This window comes from Orcinus orca, chromosome 14 (assembly GCF_937001465.1).
Source record: "Orcinus orca chromosome 14, mOrcOrc1.1, whole genome shotgun sequence".
Classification (NCBI taxonomy): Eukaryota; Metazoa; Chordata; class Mammalia; order Artiodactyla; family Delphinidae; genus Orcinus; species Orcinus orca.
The window spans coordinates 77,172,376-77,193,496 of record NC_064572.1 but is presented as its reverse complement, the minus strand read 5'-3'; the positions used below and the strand labels follow the sequence as shown (position 1 = coordinate 77,193,496).

General features: G+C 37.6%; 1 protein-coding gene and 1 long non-coding RNA gene across 4 annotated transcripts in view; one reads left to right on the top strand and one right to left on the bottom strand.

Annotated features, from left to right (window-relative positions):
* PDZD8 (PDZ domain containing 8) overlaps positions 1-21,121 on the top strand; it is a 100,602-nt gene that overhangs the window by 53,877 nt on the left and 25,604 nt on the right. The window lies entirely within an intron of this gene.
* LOC125961017 (uncharacterized) lies at positions 56-19,155 on the bottom strand. The gene is made up of 3 exons (XR_007471313.1): positions 19,110-19,155; positions 12,801-12,923; positions 56-77 (listed from the first exon to the last, which is right to left on the bottom strand). It is a non-coding gene; the product is annotated as an uncharacterized LOC125961017 (long non-coding RNA).

Genomic DNA, 21,121 nt, shown 5'->3' with positions numbered 1-21,121 from the left:
TGCTGGGGAAACAGTTCAAGACAAGAGACCCTGTTTTTGTAGTGCTGTCATAGGGAAGAGGTTTGATAATTGTCTGCCTGTAGAGAGAAAGGATTATAGGAGGATGGGGTAAACCTGAGAGATCAGATCAGTTAGGAGGTATTTAGGGGGAGGTTGTTGGCTACTTTAACTAGGTGGTAGCCAAGGAAATGGAAAGAAGAGAATGGATTTGGGACATACTTTTGGTGTGTGAAGGACTTAGAGTTCCAGTTTCTTTTTTGATCTCTCTCAAAAGAAACTGTCACCTAAATTGCAAGACTTTGAAAAAAATGTAAAGGCTTTTAAAATATTTTAAGTGCTATAATTAAAAATACACAAAAACAGTGCTTTACTCTCAACATTTTGTTAAAATTTTATTTATTTATTTTTGGCAGTGTTGGGTCTTCGTTGCTGCATGCAGGCTTTTCTCTAGTTGCAGAGAGTGGGGGCTACTCTTCATTGCTGCGCCACGGGCTTCTCATTGTGGTGGCTTCTCTTGTTGTGGAGCATGGGCTCTAGGCGCATGGGCTCTAGAGCGCAGGCTCAGTAGTTGTGGCCCACAGGCTTAGTTGCTCCACTGCATGTGGGATCTTCCCAGACCAGGGCTTGAACCCATGCCTCCTGCGCTGGCAGGCGGATTCTTAACCACTGCACCACCAGGAAAGGCCCTCTCAACGTGTTTTAATTGGACTTGTTTGGGTTCTTTGGATTCCTAAATGAGTAAAAATTGTCACTAGTTATTAGCTAATTTGTTGAGCTAATAACCAACAACCAAACAACTCAACCAAAGTTGAGTTGGTGTTTTCTTAATATTCTGCATAGCAATTTTAATAGCAGTTATGTTGTGCTTCTTGGAATTTGCATAAATCTAGTTGTCTATTAAAGATTTTAGAGCATTTATCAAGATGTTGTCTTACAGAATTTCTTTATTAAGCCCATGAAGTTTCACAATGAAAATAGAATCCCAGAATTTTATGGCTGAAATAGGGAAGGAAAAAAAAAAAATCAGTGTCCCAGCAAGGTCCTTTTTGACCCACCTCCTAGAGAAATGGAAATAAAAACAAAAGTAAACAAATGGGACCTAATGAAACTTAAAAGCTTTTGCGCAGCAAAGGAAACCATAAAGAAGACCAAAAGACAACCCTCAGAATGGGAGAAAATATTTGCAAATGAAGCAACTGACAAAGGATTAATCTCCAAAATTTATAAGCAGCTCATGCAGCTTAATAACAAAAAAACAAACAACCCAATCCAAAAATGGGCAGAAGACCTAAATAGACATTTCTCCAAAGAAGATATACAGAGTGCCAACAAACACATGAAAGAATGCTCAACATCACTAATCATTAGAGAAATGCAAATCAAAACTACAATGAGATATCATCTCACACCAGTCAGAATGGCCATCATCAAAAAATCTAGAAACAATAAATGCTGGAGAGGGTGTGGAGAAAAGGGAACCCTCTTGCACTGTTGGTGGGAATGTAAATTGATACAGCCACTGTGGAGAACAGTATGGAGATTCCTTAAAAAGCTACAAATAGAACTACCATATGACCCAGCAATCCCACTACTGGGCATATACCCTGAGAAAACCATAATTCAAAAAGAGTCATGTACCAAAATGTTCATTGCAGCTCTATTTACAATAGCCCAGAGATGGAAACAACCTAAGTGTCCATCATCGGATGAATGGATAAAGAAGATGTGGCACATATATACAATGGAATATTACTCAGCCATAAAAAGAGACGAAATTGAGCTATTTGTAATGAGGTGGATAGACCTAGAGTCTGTCATACAGAGTGAAGTAAGTCAGAAAGAGAGAGACAAATACCGTATGCTAAAACATATATATGGAATTTAAGAAAAAAAAAATGTCATGAAAAACCTACGGGTGAAACAGGAATAAAGACACAGACTTACTAGAGAATGGACTTGAGGCTATGGGGAGGGGGAAGGGTAAATGGTGACAAAGCGATAAAGAGGCATGGACATATATACACTACCAAATGTAAGGTAGATAGCTAGTGGGAAGCAGCCGCATAGCACAGGGAGATCAGCTCGGTGCTTTGTGACCGCCTGGAGGGGTGGGATAGGGAGGGTGGGAGGGAGGGAGACGCAAGCGGGAAGAGATATGGGAACATATGTATATATATAACTGATTCATTTTGTTGTGAAGCTGAAACTAATATACCATTGTAAAGCAATTATACTCCAATAAAGAAAAAAAAAAAAAAAAGAAGTAGCTTAGAGAAGTCGAGGCAGAGAGACTGAGAGCCCTCTATAGTACTTTGTGGTTAAGAGCTACGACTTTGGACCCAGGCCAACTTGTGTTTGCTTCCCTGCTCTACCAGCTACTGGCTATATGACTTTGGCAAAATGATTTAACCTTTCTGAATCTCAGTGTCTCATCTATAAAATAAGGATAATAATGTCAATTGTAAAGAGTTGTATTAAGGATTAAATGGAATAATGAATATAAATTGCCTTAAAAAAAAAAAAAAAAAAATCAGTGTCCTAAAGGGATCCTCAGCCTTTTTTTTTAAAGAAAATTTATTTAATTTATTAAACATATACTGAAATATTGGGCTGGCCAAAAAGTTCGTTCGAGTTTTTTTTCACACCATCTTAGGGTTTGGTAATAATAAAATTCCAAGAGTGATTTTGGGACCCCCCAGACCTCTCCAGAGTTGCTTTTAGTCTGTTTTAAGGTAAGATCTATTTAGCACGTCAGTAGTTTTTTGCAGGAATAAATTATAGTTGTGTTCTTTAAAGCTGTATTTAATAAGTTAGATGTTAAGCTGTTTCTATCACATTTAACTCTTAGTGGCAGTATAGCAAATCCTAATGATTATTATTTGTAGCCAGTATTTAGGAAAACTCTCTCTCTATTATGTCTTCATTATACTGGTGAATAGGTACTTTTGAACTGTACTTACTACCTAGCTGTTTTATAGTAGTATTAATGTGCTTTTTGGTATTTCTGGGATAGTCTGTTATTCTTCATAGCATTTTAAAAAATAGTTACAAAAAAAGAAAAAAAAATAGTTACAGTTCTCTTAAATAGATACATAAGCATATTGCCATGCTCTCAAAAATTATGACTTTTAATGGTTATGTGGTATTTTTTTGGATGCCGCTTTGACTTTTAAATTGTTTCCAATTTCTCCATGTAATAATTGTGAACATTCTTATATAAAAAATTGAGCAGTGTGAAATTCTTTTGGAATAAATAGAGTAATTTTAATGAGTATGGGAAAGTAGTGAGAAGTAAAGCTGGAAAGGGAGGATGGGCTGACCCCCAGAGTTTGAATGTATGACAGTAGCTGGGAGAATAGGATTTGGGGCATGGGAATGACAGGGTCAAAATAGTTTTTTTAGGAAAATCTCCCCTTTCTCTCATGGTTGTTCATGCCACCTTTAAGTTACATCTCAAGCAGTTTGGATCAACTCCTCAGAGAAAATAACCAGCTTTATAATTTGTTCTGAAATAAATAAATACATGAAAAAGCAGTATTGTTTTGTCTACGTATGAAATGGTCATAACTTGCCATTGCTATTGGCATTTTCAGTTTCCTGTATTATACTTGCAAAAATATGAGATTAGACAGCTTTAATATTTTGTAGCAAAGGTTAGTAAGACTTTAATCTGGAGTCATAATTTTAGATCTCAGCATATGTCATAGGTAGTTTTGGAGAAGGAATTCTAGGTTACTAATTACATCTGGTGTCAAAAATGTCAGCAGCACTGAAGTGTCTCCAGGCACTAAATTACATATGTCTGAATTTAATAACTCTAGGGAGGAGAATTAGAGTGTTTCTCAAGATTACACAAAGCATTACAGAATAGGATTTGATAATTTGAGATACATTGCAAATTTGGCTAGCAAAAAAGTACATCATTAAAAAAATAAGTATGCTAAAAAGTATTTGAGTTTAGAATCTATCTTTGTATAAATAAATAATTCAGATTTAGGGCTTCCCTGAAGCCCTAATGGGGCAGTGGTTAAGAATCCGCCTGCCAGTGCAGGGGACACAGGTTTGAGCCCTGGTCCGGGAAGCCCGTGTGCCACAACTACTGAGCCTGCACTCTAGAGCCTGTGAGCCACAACTGCTGAGCCCATGTGCTGCAACTACTGAAGCCCGCACGCCTAGAGCCTGTGCTCCGCAACAAGAGAAGCCACCGCAATGAGAAGCCCGCGCACTGCCACGAAGAGTAGCCCCTGCTCACTGCAACTAGAGAAAGCCAGCGTGCAGCAACGAAGACCCAATGCAGCCAAAAATAAAATAAATTAAATAAAATAAATAAAATTTAAATAATAATAATTAAGGTTTAAATCCGTTTTTTTAATTTTGAAATTTATTAAGTGACGTTAGCCACCAATTTCAATGAATATGCAGAATGAAAGAAAAATTAATTACGTATTTTAAATATGCCTTTGAGTTTTTCAGACATTTTTTAAAGCATAATGTACCTTATCATGCTGTTAAATTAGAGAAGATCAATAATAGATGGAAAGTTTTATTTGTAGTATTTTCACAAATATGGGGTGGGGGTGGAGATGTGTTGGGCAGGTGTGGAGATGGAACGGTTGTAATGCAATAGCTGCGAGTCCTAGCAAAATCTAATGAATAGTGGCTTAAGCAGGAAAAGGAATTATCTGTCTTGTGTGATAAGCCCTGGGTTAGTATGGCAGCTCAGCAGTATTGTAGTCAAGGAGCATAGCTTTTATTGGCTTTCTCCTCCATCATCCATAGCACAGGGTTTTTGTCTCCACGGTTGCAAGATGGCTAATGTACCGCTAGGTTCATCTTTCAAGAAAAAGGGTGAGGCGTAAGGCATGCCAAAGAGACATGTCAGCCAGGTTTTGGTTTTTTTAAATGCTTTCCTAGAGGTTCCACTTATATCTCATTGGCTAGAACTAAATCACGTGGCCTCCCCCAGCAGTAAGGAAGTATGGGGAATCATTTTAGTTTTTCAGCCTTAGTAGAGGTAGAAGGCAAGGGAAAAAGAGTTACGAATGCCTTTTAGGAGGCCAGTCCACAGTCTTGCCACAAGAAAAATTCAAATTTATTTGATGACTTTTTATTTTTAATGGAATTTTTCTTGAATTGGGATATCAGGGAATAGTTGAAAAGAAGAATTTAATAAATACCCTGCATAGAACCTACTTCCTATTTATTAGATATCTGAGGAAAGTTTGGATCAAAATCAGACACTTAGGTCAGTGCCCTGCTTATTAGCTCATTTGCACAATGAAAGAGCTCATAGGGTAAATGAGGTACTTTGTGGTAGTGTTTGTTCCTTAAAAATAATAAATAAGGAAGATTCCTCATGATAATCCCATAAGATTTGATAGCAAATAAATTAGAAATTAGGCTTAAACAAAAATTATAAGATCATCTTGCAAGAGATGAGAGGGCCAATACTAAAAATATGTTTACCTACACCAAAAGAGACAGGGCACTTTATGATTTATTTCAGTCTGTTGCATTATGCAGGTTTGGCGATGATAATTTGTTTCCCTTTCACTAAGGAAGAAAATTCAAGGAGTTTTCAGATTTTAAAAAAGTTTCAGGCCATGATATTTCAGTAGGAAACTATGAAAACAACTGTATAACTCTACAATTTATAGTACTTATCAAATAACATTCACAATAAAATTAATCTGACATATATTAAACATATTGAGTATATATAATCATTATTATATGCATGGTAAAGCAAACAGATCTCATAAATGTCACATAGACACACATAGTTTTTAAGAGCGAGAGATCCTGAGTCTTACCCTCCCAGAGTTGGAGTTCCCTCATCTTTGACCACCCACTTGCTTTACCCTTAGCCCCAGACATAAAATAGGTTACCAGTAAATGTTCTTTTCTTTTACTCTCTCTCAACTATCCTGCCTGTACCATCCATGTCTTCTCTTCCATCATTTATCCCCACTGTCACTAGAGTCTTCAAACATTGTTTTATTCTTGATGCAACCTGGAGTTCTTGAGGCCATTTGAAGAGAAGAGAAGAAGGCACCATGAATATGAGCTGTGGAACCTCCGAATCCGGGAGTTCTGGAGTAGAGGAAAAAGGACGGGGCCTTTTGGCACCCGGCTGTTCAGTCTAGTTCTTCCCCTTGTTCTCCATTCTGAATAAAAGGAGTTATGAAAAGAGTTTTAATTTTAAAAACAAGCTTTTTAATGTACTCTTTTTTTTTTTTTTTTTTTTTTGCGGTAGGCGGGCCTCTCACTGTTGTGGCCTGTCCCGTTGCGGAGCACAGGCTCCGGACACACATGCTCAGCGGCCGTGGCTCACGGGCCTAGCCGCTCCGCAGCATGTGGGATCTTCCCGGACTGGGACACGAACCCGCCCTCCCTGCATCGGCAGGCGGACTCTCAACCACTGCGCCACCAGGGAAGCCCTAATGTACATTTTTTGATACTAACCCTATTCCCTCTCCTTCCACCCTACCACAGTATGCACTCAGACACTTACTTGATAGCAATTGTCCTTTGTAAGGGTCAAGTCTTTCCTTCTCTAATTAGAGATAGAAAGCTAAAAATCTAACTTGTTAAGTCAGTCCATTGGCATAAATATGTCACTGTCAAAGAGGAAGGAAGAATATCGATTTCTTCCTTTGAAGTGGAGATGAATTAAAAAAGAATCTTCCCTGAATATATTAGGTGGACAAAAGAGAGATCCTGGAACAGTCATGTGTTCATTGTAAAAAGAAGTAGAAGCACTTCATGTCTTATGTAGCCCAGTATGCAGGTACCAGAGGGAACTATGGTTAAAGACATTAGGAAATGTCATATTTCAGATCTGTCTGAAAAATAAGAAGTAATAAATTCCTGAAAAGCATTCAGCAAACAACTTGGGGAGAGTCCATAAATAATAATTTGGAGCTCTTAATCAGAATGAACGTATTCCTTTCAGAGGGTTGTATGATGTCAGCTGGCAACTTGAAATTGGGCACTGCTATAAGAAGGGCTTTAGATAGGGTCTACTGCACCCAAAATTATGAAGTCAGAAGAATTATCCAGAGTCTAGACTTTATCTTTTTGTTTGATTTGAGTGGTACTTTTCCTTCTCTGTACTGCTGCTTCCCTATCAAAGCCTCATTTGTTTAATATATATAAATTTATTTATTTATTTTTGGCTGCGTTGGGTCTTCGTTGCTGCATGCAGGCTTTCTCTAGTTGCAGAGTGCGGGGGCTACTCATTGAGGTGGCTTCTCTTTGTTGCAAAGCACGGGCTCTAGGTGCGTGGGCTTCAGTAGTTGTGGCGCGTGGGCTTCAGTAGTTTTGGCACGTGGGCTCAGTAGTTGTGGCTCACAGGCCCAGTTGCTCCACAGCATGTGAGATCTTCCCAGATAGGGCTCAAACCCGTGTCCCCTGCATTAGCAGGTGGATTCTTAACCACTGCGCCACCAGGGAAGTCCCAAAACCTCATTTTTTGAAAGGATCTGATTCTGAGAAATAAATAATTTTTATCAGGTTCCCTTCCATTTTCTTTTAAACATAACCTTACAATTAGACATTTGAAGAGATGATGCCTACTTTCTAAGAACTGTCAGTGTAGGGAAAGAGACATTTGAACCAAATATGTCACATATGTAATACTTAAGAGTCTATGAAATATTGATACTTTTACCGTATACAAAGAGCCAGAGTCTTTTGCCCGTAGGATCTGTACTTGCTCCCTTAAATCCCACTACCTCGAACAAAACTAGACTGTGTGTGGTATTCTGATAATTAGGAGACAATTTGGGAATGGTGTTAGTGGAATCATTTTAGAGCAGAGGCAAGGAAGGCTCTGAAACTATGGGGAGATGGAATTTGAGTGGAAAGGCCTTCATAATAAGATCAGCCATGTTTAAATGCCAAAGATTGAGCCTGATAATATGCCTTATCATAGAGTTCAGTGAGTCTCCCTTTACTTCCAGAGTAGAGGTTAGGGCCACTGAATACAGGAAACATTTGGTAGAGGGAAAGTAGTCATTTTGGAGAAAATACAATGTATAGGGAAATCTTTCCTGTCTAATATGAAGATGCCAAACAAGCATATAGAAGAAATGGAAACAGTAAATGCATTCTTAACTTTCAGAAAGCTTTTGATGAAGATCCATACCAGAGGTTCCCAAATCATCTAATTACTAGGAGAATATTTTGTCACAGATAGATCTGCATTAAGGATAGGGGAAACGGGGTAAAAATGACCAGGTGTGATATCCTGAATGATTGAGTCCGGGACTTTGATCAGTTTTCACAAACGATCTAAAACAGCACTGTCCAATAGAAATAAAATGCCACTTAGGTAATTTTAAGTTTTCTTCCAGCCACATTTTTTAAAGTAGAAATTCACAAGTAAACAATTTTAGTAATCTTTTATTTGACCCATAAACCTAAAATATTGTTATTTTCACATGTAATCAACATAAAAATTAAGGAGATTTTTTTTGTAGTCTTTGAAATCTAGAGCGTATTTTACACTTATAGCACATCACAATTCATCCTAGCCACACTTCAAGTGCTCAGCCACATGTGGCTAGTGGTGACTGTATCAGACAGCACAGATGTAGAAGGAGCAACGTACAATGTAATATTCAGATTTGCACATGTCATTAAACTTCTGTCGATAAAACATGCCAAGTTAAAAGGTACAAAATTGAGAAAGCTCTCTCAGGACAAATATGTAAGAAAGAATTCCAAACTGCCTAAAATATGTGAGATCTAGGGTCCCTAAAGAAATAGACAGTATATCATTGTACCTCCAAAACAAGACAACTTTTCATTAGAGTGGGTGTCACAAAATGAATATGCTTATTTTAAAACTATGAAGTTCTCAGAGAGAATAAATTATTTGTACATTTCTGGTTTCTATAATACAAGAAATTTATAATTGCTAGATAAGGTGGGGAGAAAGAACTGAACTTTATATGGAAATGAGATAGCCATATAAAGATAAATGGATGGGAAAAAATTAATGTTCTTCAGCTGAAAAGACAAAGGTGGGTGAATGATTAACAGAAGCATATAAATATAAAAAGTAAACAATAGAATGATCAACAGATTTACGGAGCAAGGAACTAAGTCTCTGGGTCTATGAAGATAAATCTCATAGCGCTAATGATAATTACATGCTAAATGCTGAAAGAAGGGCACTTAAAAGGTCTTTGGTAATACTGCATACTACGTACTTGCTGATAGACTTTGCAGGAGCACAAATATGCTATATTCTATTTATGCTATGTGTCCTGCACCTAGTAGAATTCCTGGCATGTTGCAGTTGTTCAATGAATGTCCTGGGAGGAGGGAGGGGAGGATAAGTGGCCTTCATGGCTCCATACTTCTCACAGGACAGGCTCACCATGCTTCCAGCTTCTGCTTGATGCTCCAGCCCCTGGCCTCACCTAATACTACTACTTCCCTCTGTCCTTCCAGCCGAAGGGTGGTAGTGACTATCTGAGACAGAGTTGCTTCACTGTCTCCTGTTTGGTTCTCAGTTCTTCCATCACTGAGTAGCCATTTCCTCCATTTAAAGTCCTTCTGTTTCAGATATTTATGTGTGTCTGCCTTCTTATCAGTCCCTAACTGACTCACCAACCAATCATCATTTCTCTGGGAAACTTTTCCTAATGAGCATGAAACTCTTTGGTAATATTTATCACAGTTGGGAGTTTTCATTTATATTTGTATGATAATTTGATTGGGGTTATCTCTGCCAGTATCTTCCTTTACAGCAGATACCATGATTGTTTTTGCTTTCAGCACTTGGCATTTAGTGGGTATTCAGTAAATGTTTTTGGGAACACTGAAGCTGTCTGTTTAGCTATGAGCCTCCATTTACCCTTAACCTTTTTTCTTCCAAACTTTCAGTGTGACATAGTCACATTTCTGTCTGTTTTCTTCCTTCAAGGCTGTCTCTGTTGTATGGTTTAAGCAAATAAAAATGTTTAGGTTGAGGAGGTCCACAAAATTAGATTTACTGCTCAGTATTCCTTCTGTATAAAAAGCCTGGTTTTTAGAGTAAGGAGTTTACAAATATGGTACATAATGGTATAACGGCATTATTTAAAATATCAGAAGAACTTCTTACCCAATGCGTGTAGTTCAGCATAGCCTAAATAAAATGACTGTGGGATCTAAAATTTTACTTGCCTTACTTCCCTTTTAGTTTTGGAGAGTTTTAGAAGTTCTTGCTGAATGATATTTGTCCATGAATTATTGAGTGTACATACAAAGAGTCTCAAAGAACTCCCTAAAGAACTGTGGTTTCAAGTAAGAACATCAGAGACAGACAAATTTATAAATACATTAGGCTAGATGCTTCAGAGTTGGCATTTTGGTGTGTTTGTTTAAGGCCAGATGCCTTGCGGATAGTATTATTTGGTGCTCCTATTTAACCATTTGCCATTTACAGTCTTAATCTTGTCAAAAGGAAGAGAAAGATTAAAGCAAATAAAGCTTTTTTTAAAATGTCAGTTTTTATGAAAACCCTGGTTTAGTTCCATTTGATAATATTTGCGAATACAGTAGGGACCCAATGAAATTTTAGCCATATGTAATGTTCTATAATTTGGCTTCTTAAATAAACTAAATGCCTTTGAGCTTTAGTAGTAAATCCTATTCAGCATTTCCACTCTTAAAGTTCATCTTGGTTAGAAATGAGGGATGCAGTTTTCTGTCTCATATTTTCTAAGTGTGTTTAATATAATTGTGAAATTCTGTGAAAAGAGTAGAAACTTAGGTTAAAATATAGAAGTGTCTCCAAATCAAGTCAGTGTAAGGCACTGGGTATGAGAAAGAAGAAACTGAGTATGAGGTGCAAGGCAATGAGAATGTGGTCCCTTCCTTCAAGGAGGAGGAAATAAGATCAACAGTGTGATGAGCATCAATATTACTATAGCATATGAATACTCTAAGAGAGTTTCATAATAAAGTACTATGAGGTTCCATTGAAGGGGAGATAGCATTCTTTTGGAAAAACCAGGAAAAAATATTTTGAGGTGACATTTGAGCCAAGCCTCACGGTATATATAGGATTTTAAAATGGTAGTAAGGAGGGCATTTCAAGGTGGAAAACATGGGGTAAACCCAAATAAAGAGTATGAATGTTTGAGTATGTTTAGGGTACATTGAGTCATCCAGGTTGGCTGAAGAGTATGGTAATGCTGGAAGATCATGCAAAACAAGAGTAAAAGGATTGGACCATGTTGTCCAATTAAAGAAGTGCTTTAAATACCAGCCTAAGAAGTTTGGCTGTTACTCCCAGAACAGTTAGCAGTTACGGAGGCTTTTAAAATGAAAGTAATCTCATCACAATCTTGCTTTAGGCAGACTTGGCTCTCACTTTGAGACTTAGCTATTTCACTTATTGACAGAAGGATATTTCATTTATTGACAGTCCCCAAACTATCTCATCCACAAGTATTTTATTCCTCTATAAAATGGGAATGATAGTGCTTCACATGGTTGTATGAGGGATAAATGAGACTCTGTATATTAAAATGTCCAGCACATATCTGGCATATAGTAGGTAGTAAGATGTTTACTAGATCTGGCAGCAAATGGGTAAAGTCAAGGGTGATTTGACAAGGGGAAGACTTGAAATAGAAGAGGTGAAGGGTAATGAAGGTCTGAAACAGAATGGTGGTGAAAATGGAAAATAGAATCATTGTGGCTTGGATACCACTGGAAATGGAGGGGGTTTTGGAGAATGAGAGAGGAAGCCAGAAAGACGAGAGCCATGAGGAGGGAGAAGGAAGAAGAGGAAGGAGATCTCATTCTGGATGTGTTGAAGTTGAGGTACAGTGATGGTCAAAAGTCAGTCGAGGGCTTCCCTGGTGGCGCAGTGGTTGAGAGTCCTCCTGCCGATGCAGGGGACACGAGTTCGTGCCCCGGTCCGGGAAGATCCCACATGCCGTGGAGCGGCTGGGCCCGTGAGCCATGGCCGCTGAGCCTGCGCGTCCGGAGCCTGTGCTCCACAACGGGAGAGGCCACAACAGTGAGAGGCCCGCGTATCACAAAAAAAAAAAAAAAAAAAGTCCAGAGATGGATTTTTTTTTTTTTTATGTGCTGCTTTGATTATTCATTTTCATTTGTTTGTTTTTAATATTTTCAGTGCTGTTGATGAAAGTTTTAGTATCTGGTAAGTTGAACACTTTATTTCGGGTATATGCTCTGTTTTTAGATTTCTTTTTTCAAGTAGGATAAAGAGAAGCAGAATGGTTTCACAAAAGAATAATAAGAATCTAAATATTGTTTTTGAAAGAGCTTTTGAGAACAAGTTAAGGAAATAATATTAATGAAATTTAAACGTTGGTTTTAATGAAACTTAAACATTCTGTTTCTTAGAACCCGCCAGTTCACTGCAATCCAAGTAAAACTGATTCACTAAGTTCATACTTTGTCATGAACTAAAACATTCCTATTCAAGGCACAGTAGCACCTTACCGTAGAAATCCATTTAGCCACATAGCTCATTTTCTGAGTCATACACTCAGATGCAGGATACAGAACTAGGAATTAAACAATTTAGAAAAGTGTTAGAGAGGTTTTGTCAGAGATCCTGCAGTGTATACAATTCCTTGCCCACGTGCTTTCAGTCCAGTGATATTTAGGAGCAATAACAAGATGTGAGTGATTTCTGTGTGCCTCTCAGGATTTTAAGATATATGCATTAACCATTTAATGCTCATAACAACTCCATGAGAATAGGCACTATTATCATCTCCATTTTATGTACGAGGAAACTGAGACACAGAGAGAAAGTAACCTACCCAGATCATCCAGCTAAGCAGGTGGTAAAAGCAGTCTGCACACCCAGAGCCGGTATTCTTCATTACTATACCATCTCCATGAATGGTGGCTTCAGGTCCAGCTCTTCCACTCAAGTTCTATGCCTGTGAACAAGTTATTTCATAATCTCTAAAAAAGAGATAGTAGTAATGGTTAAACACTTAGCCCAGTATCATGGTAACTGTAACAGTAACTATTATTACTGAACTTGACCCAAATGCCGCCTCTTTTGCTCCAGTGTTTTTAGTGCTATCTGATATTTTATATATCCTTATAAATCCCCCTCTCCCTTTTAAAACCTTCCTATAACAAGGGGAGGAGGACAAGGAAATAGCTTCCTCAAAGGATAGTGTTGTTTTAAGACAAGAGTTTCAAATGGTGACTTTTAAGAACCTCAGCAAGTTTATTAAAGGCTATTATAAGAAGGATAGAGATCAACTAGCTGTTGCCCATCTCAGCTGAGGGTAAAGCATTGACAAACTTCTAAATTTCAGGAAGGTTTAAGACAAGTAAGAACTTCTTAGGAATAAAGAGCGTTAATGTCATAGCACAGTATAAAAAGTCTAGATGTCCATAATAATATAATTTTAGAACATATAGGAAGTAGTAGCACTCACTTTTGCATTTTAGTATAAATGTGAAGTTTATCATTTACTTATTGAAGGTACTTTAAGATGCATAGGCCAAAAGTAAAACCAGGTTGAAATTTGTGTTATCATCTTCAAACAGCCAACTGGAAAGGGCAGCAACAACAATGCTTAATACATGTGCCCTGTTAAATGAGTATTTCCATAAGGTGTTGTGTATTTCTCCACATAAATATTGACCATAAATAGCATTTAAAGTGGGTTTAGGGACAGCTGCGTTTCCCATTTGTAAGCATGTTGATTACATTGATGCTGGATTGTACTAGGCAAATATGTGGTTATATTTGAAAGCTGTTTATATATAAATAGTATGCTCTATACTGGAAGAGATAGTGTTTTTATTAATCACTGTAAAAAAAGACTACTTCTGGGTCAAACATTATATTTCTTTAAAGGTTATCAAGTGATTATCTTAGAGTATAGACAGATGGCTTGTTTTCTAAATGATGTGTGAGTTATCTTTCATAAATTGATCAACACTGAGAATGTTGTCAGAAGTCTAAGTAAGAAACCATTGAGCATAAGGAAGTAGCTATCATGAAGCAGAGTTTTAGTTTTTGTGGTGATACATTCATTTGTGAAATTGGAGGATACTTGCATATTTTAACAGTAAAATCAGTAATTTCTATAAGATAAAAGTGATATATGTTTGGAAATTGGTATGAGCTTTCTTTTTTTGCCCATATTAAAAATAAATTCAGAAGGCTATAAAGAAAACTGCAAAAGTCAGCCATAATCCTAACTATCCAGAGAAACCACTAATAACTTTTCAGAAGAACTTTCAAGTATACACACACTATTCATGAGGTATGTTTATGGTTCTCTTTTTTTTTTCTTTTACATCTTTTTTGGAGTATAATTGCTTTACAATGTTGTGTTAGTTTTTGCTAACAAAGTGAATCAGCTGTATGTATACATATATCCCCATATCCCCTCCCTCTTGTGCCTCCCTCCCACCCTCCCTATCCCACCCCTCTAGGTGGTCACAAAGCACAGAGCTGATCTCCCTGTGCTATGCAGCTGCTTCCCACTAGCTATCTGTTTTACATTTGGTAGTGTATATATGTCAATGCTACTACTCTGACTTCGTCCCAGCTTCCCCTCCCTGCCTCCCGCCCCTGTGTCCTCAGGTCCATTCTCTACATCTGTCTTTATTCCTGTCCCGCCCCTAAGTATGGTTCTTTAAATAAGAATAAAATGAGATTGTGTATTTTATAACCTACTTTTTTTCCAACTTAGCAATATACTGAGGGCATATTTTTATCTCCATGTACATGTATTATTTTTATATCTGCATGATATTACACTGGGTACCATAATTTATTTAACCAATCATTTATTGATAAACATTTAGACTTTTTCCTATTTTTTTGGTGTTGTAGAGAAATCTATAATGGCAGTGTGTATATATTCATGCACATTTAAGTCATGGTTTGGCACACTTTTTCTATAAAGGGCCAGATAGGAAATACTCTAGGCTTTGTGGGCCAGATAGTAACTGTTGCAACTACTCAACTCTGCTGTTTTAACTCTAAAGCAGCCAGAGACAAATACATAAATGAGTGTGGCTGTTTTCCAATAAAACTTTCTTAAAACAGCTATAGTTTGCTGACCCCGATTATGATTCCTTGATCAAAGATTATGCAAAAATAAAAGGCTAGTAATATGTATTTCAAAATTGCATCCCAGCTAGAATCAAGTCTATAAATTAGATAATAGTATTTGTATCAATGTTAATTTTCTGACCTTGATAATTGTACTATGGTTATATAAGAAAATGACCTTGTTAGGAGATACACACTTAAATATTTAATGGTGAGGGGGCATCATGTTTGCAACTTATTTTCAAATGGTTCAGGAAAAAATGTGCAGAGAGAGAAAAAAATGTTAATAATTGGTAAATCTCGATTTAGGATAAATGGAAACCCTTAGTACTAATTTTGCAACTTTTCTGTAAGTTTGGAATTATTTCAAGATAAAAAGTAATAAAAAACAGTCTGGCCCTAAAGCTCTCATACTTCCTTAGTGAGGTGTAAATCACCCTGTAGAAGGACATTGGTAATATAGGAAGCTGAGGGTTGACTTGGTGATTCAGCATCAGAGCTGTTTCTATTTGACAAAGGAATTAAAAAGGGCAAGAGTGTTCCACTCCATTCTTCCCATAACAACTCAGACTTTACATACTTTTCAGAGTTTTTAATTTCACTGGAATAGTTGTATAAATTTTAAATTATTATAGTTTCAGATCAAAATATTAATGGAGACTTCAATCACATTTAAAAAGGGAGAGAGAAGAAACCCTTTGTATTGCAAGGTAATCATTTGGACATGATTACTTTCCTAACAGCCTTTGAACCTGGGCAAAGGATCAGTTTTATTCTTTGGATCTCTTAGGTCAATTGTATTTGTATAATGAACTTTATTTTCTCAGCATATTTCTACATCTTTGTTGTCTCTCAGATGAGGCAATGAAAGGATGCAGTCCTAATTTACCATTCAGTTGCTTTAGAGACAAGGTTATCAGATGGCCAAGCTGGCATTCTGTTTTAGAGATTGAGGGGCCTCACTTGTATTTTCACCCCAGAAAGAGGTCTTCCTAATCCACCTGAAGAGAGATAATAAAAGTGCCTGGATTGTGCTAGATATTTATTCCTGGAGTTCATTTGATCTTGACAACAACCCAGTGTGGTAGACATTAGTATCCTCTTTTTACAAATAAGACTCACAGAGGCTAACTCACTTGCCTGAGACCACAAAACTAGTAAACATTAGAGCTAACTGAATACAGACCATCCCAAACACTTCAAGAAAGAATTTTGAATCTGTCCTAGTACTGAGGAGGAGTTGATTTCAGTATTTTTGTTGTTGTTTGTTTTGTTTTTAAACTATTCATTAAGAAGTGATTACTGAAAATTTAGGCATTCTACTGACAAAGAAAATGTTTACATGTAAAATCCATGTAAGAGAATTTAGGATTTATTCCCTGTACTATGCAAATATGCCCCTTTAAGAACCCTCCCCCCCCTTTAAAAATAATTTTTGTCATCATTTGGGACGGGGCATGAAAATTCTGCAGTGGCACTCTTTTTTATTTATCTGGCTCATGAGTTTAAGATCTGTTATGATTTAAACCTTTATGAAGTGGTTAAACTTTAATGACGGGTCTTTGAAAGGTTTTGTGGGAGTTGATAGTAATTTGTATGCCAAGAGATAAAAACAAGACATTTGCCATATGTCTGTTTCAAGAGTTATACTTTATGTGAAAAAGGTGGTATGATTACATGCATCCCAATTGTGAATCCTCTGCTGATAAGAGACAGTTTCAAAGAAGACAGCTAATAAGCATAGTATCTCCTTTGTACCCAGTAGTTGAGAGTCCCATGAAATATTTCAGTTTGGGACAAAAAAAAAATTTCAGTTTGAATCTTCTGTGCTATTAAAACTGCCTGAGTGTAAAAGTAAATTAAATTGATACAGAATGACCCTTCAGAGACTCAGTATTTTCTCTTTCTTACATGTTTCCTTTTTCATTCTAGAACCTAGACATTGTTTTATTCTCAGAATTATAATTTATTGACATATGCTTTAAAAGCAGAAATTGAGTAATAGTACTCTAGTTCTAACTCAGTTACTTCATAACCAAGCCAAATGTTACTTGCGTTACTTTACACTCAAGTGTGTTTGTGTGGGGGAGAAGAAGAGAGGAGGGGAAGGGGAGACAATGAGTATGAATAAGAACATGCACTTTCCCTTGTGAGTGTTTAGCATGGTACTAATGAAGTTAGTGGAATCATCAATTATGGTTGTAATTTTTAAAGGTGATGGATGGTAAAATATGAAATCTGGCTCTAGATCTTTAACAGCCTCATTGCTGCTTCTAATTGAGATGGACAGTAAGCTGTTGGTCCCTAGCCTAGCAGTAATCTGTGCCCTGTAACCGTAAACAAATTGGTTTGAAATCTGGTATTCAAGCAAATGACCAGAAAGTTACACCTCTAACACACTCTGTGCCGAGTTTGTTGTACATCGAAGTTCCCCTTGCAAACGGCTCAGTAACTTATTTAATATAAAAGTTGTTCTAGTTTTAGAAATCTTGACCTCTCAAATATAAACCAGAGTTTGGGGATAAATCTTTAATACTCTAGTCATAATTGCCTGGGTCCCTGATATTCAGAATTCAGTTGCCACGTCTCAAAGCAAGCCAAGTAAAGGTGATCTGTACAGTGGCCCATCAAAAATGGTGATTTTGAGTCACCTTCTGGAAGTCCTTAGCATGTAGAGTTTTGGTTACTTTGACCAAAGGAGCTGTATTGTATTTCATGCACACAGAAACCAAATTTTGTAAACCCAAGTGGCTTTCTGACAGAAATATTTGGATGCAGCAATAATAGGATGACTTTTTTTTTAACATCTTCATTGAAGTGTAATTGCTTTACAATGGTTTGTTAGTTTCTGCTGTATAACAAAGTGAATCAGCTATATGTATACATATATCCCCATATCCCCTCCCTCTTGCATCTCCCTCCCACCCTCCCTGTCCCACCGAAGACCATTTTAAAAATTTGAATAATCTCAGAATATCCAGGGTATTTGGTTGGCATAAACAAACAGTTCTACTTTCAGGCATGAATTTTTGAAAGCTTGAGTTTATAAGCTAATTGCTCTTAGGCTCTCTATACTTGTTACTCTAATTCTACCCATGTTTAAGATGTTTCCCCAGCCAGAGGAATAGTACAGTTTTCTGGGGTAATAGAAGTAGGAAGCCAGGATGCTAGGTGGTGTCAGCTTTTAAAAAGGAAGGAAAAGCAGGTCAAATCTCTATAACCTATGAGAAAGTAGGTAAAGCTAGAGAGTGGGCCTGGTACTGATAAGAGACCTGGAGGAGGAGGAGAGGGTAGAGGTTTGACTTGACAGAAACAGGAGTTTCCCATATAAACTGTTCTATATACGTTCCTTAGCCAGTCTACAAAAGCCCCTGTTATAGCTGACAGGGTACATGTTTTCAATTTTTTAAAAATATAGGCAACAAAACCACTGCAGATCAGTGCAGTAGTAATTGACTACTACAATGAATAGGAAATGCCCTTCCAAGAAATGTTTAACGACAGGGATTAAACTATGTAGATGGCTCCTTCTTCAAGGCACCCCCCTTTTGGAATCAGATGCTATTTGGCACTAGCCATCTGGCATCTTTTTCTTCTCAAAAAGAAAAAAAAAAAAAAACGCTCCTAGAGAAGGCTCTTCTTTGTTCCAGGCCATCACTGTCCTGAGGTAATCCAGTCCCTAACCATCTGAAAAGAGCTGTGTTAAGTGTACTTTCCCTTCCTCGTTTAACCTTGTTGTCCTGGGTCTTTGGTGGCTGGCTCTGGGCCTTATCCACTGCACAGGAGAATGAAGGAAGGGAGAAAGGAGATTTAGGTTTCAGTTCTCCCAGATAGGTGGGAAAGTATTAGTCCAGAGACCTTTCCCCTTGAATCTTGGCTGGTCCTGGGGCCAGGCAGGCAGCAAGGCTGGGCTGATGTAGCCCAGGAATTTAGAGCTTGCATGTGTGCTGCCCAAGTCAGACCTGTTTCTGTACTTCTAACCATTTTGGCCATTATGTGTAGGATTTCAGAACTAGGGCATTCTGTCTTTCATTATTACCTGTGAGGGGTCAGTCTAAGCAGTCTCTCCAAGTGACAAGTGCGCTCATCTCAACAGCAGATTTCCCTGAGAAAAGCAGGGAGAACTTTATGATTTATTTTCAGGGCCTCAGCCTTCATTTAGCAAATTCTGAAGTGCCTCTTTCTCAACATTCATATTTTGATTAGGTAAATAAAATGTATCCATGGGAGAGGTCTATTTCCTGACCCCCTAGTTTTGTACTTTATGGCCTTGAGAGTACTTGAGTTTGGGGAATATGGGTAATGTTGAAGTATCCTTTGAAAGGAGAAGCACTTAATGGTTTACAAATACATGTATCTTTATGGAAGTTTCTTGTAAATGGTATGTTTTTTAGCAAGCAATCAAACTTTGAAGCAATTTGAAACTTGCTTCACTTTTAAACATTTGACTTTAAATTTGTTTTTCTTTTTTTAGGGAAAAAACCCTGGTCTTCTGCTAATATTCATGAAACTGGGATTATTTTTAAAAGGGCTTGGATGGATCCATGTGGATTAAATATTATTTGCTTTCAAGTTTTCAGCCACATCATAGCATTAATTAGCACATCCAAATGCTTTTTATACCATTTACCATTTATTAACTTTGTCTAGGGCATGAAATCAGTAATGGAATTGACGTTATGCTGCTTTCTTTTAAGATATCTTTCAGTTGAATGAACCAAGATTCCCTCCCTCTTCACATAGACTGAAACTTGTCAAAGAGCTGTAATACTGAACTTTTTTCACTTCCTCAAATATGTTATGCTAGCCCTCATCTCCTCCCTTCAAACCTGCTGCTCTCAGATATATTGCCTCCACTTCTGACCTGGCCTAGCAAACTACTACTAATCCTTCAAGTGTCAAATTAAATTTGTTTTTTAGGAATGCCTTCCCTGCTCTCTAAATGTTAGTTAGGTGAGTCCTATTAAATCACACAAGTAATTATTTGTTCATACCTACCTTTTCTACTACTATGAGGCCAGGGAAGCTCATCTAAGTTGTTCACAGTGCCTAAGCACTTGAATGAGTGAGTGAATCACTTAATGCATTTTTTTCCATTACTTTTCTTCCTCAATAGTTTTGTAATAGGTTATGTTAAATATGTGGTTTTTTAGGTCAGTATTGGTTTTCTGAAATATTACCATCATTTCATTTTGGGGAAAGGAGGTAGAGAATACACCAATATGCCTGAATATCATGGGCATCTTTTTTTATTTTAATATAATGAGAATACTGGTAGAATAGGTATTGGTTTACATTACGGACCAGGAATGGTTATCCCATTATTGAATGGGAATGGTTATCTGCATGTAAAAGCCTACTGTTAAAAAGTTCAGTTTTATATAGGTGTTGTGTACATACATGTACAGGTTATTGTGTCACTTTTCCCTTTCCTGTCCCCCTACTCTACTAAAAAAGCTGGGAAATAGTCCTCATGATGTCTTTTTCAGAAGCTTTTTTTTTTTTTTTTTTGCTGTACGCGGGCCTCTCACTGTTGTGGCCTCTCCCCTGTTGTGGAGCACAGGCTCTGGATGTGCAGGCTCAGCGGCCATGGCTCACGGGCCCAGCCGCTCCGCGGCATGTGGGATCGTCCTGGACTGGGGCACGAACCCACGTCCCCTGCATCGGCAGGCAGACTCTCAACCACTGCGCCACCAGGGAAGCCCAGAAGCTTTTTTGATGAAGGAATACTCAAAAGTATACCTGGTCACAGTTATTCAGGGTTTTTCACTTACTGATCCTTTTACTCTCTTGCATTTTTGGTTTTTTGCTCAATGTTACAAGCTCAAGTAAGAGAGAACAGTTTGTAAAAGAGTTATATTGATGTGTTATTAAAATATATCCTTTTCTTATCCATTGTATAAAATTATGTCCAGGGGGGGACCTTGAAGATGGCGGAAGAGTAAGACGCGGAGATCACCTTCCTCCCCACAGATACACCAGAAATACATCTACACGTGGAACAACTCCTACAGAACACCTACTGAAGGCTGGCAGAAGACCTCAGACCTC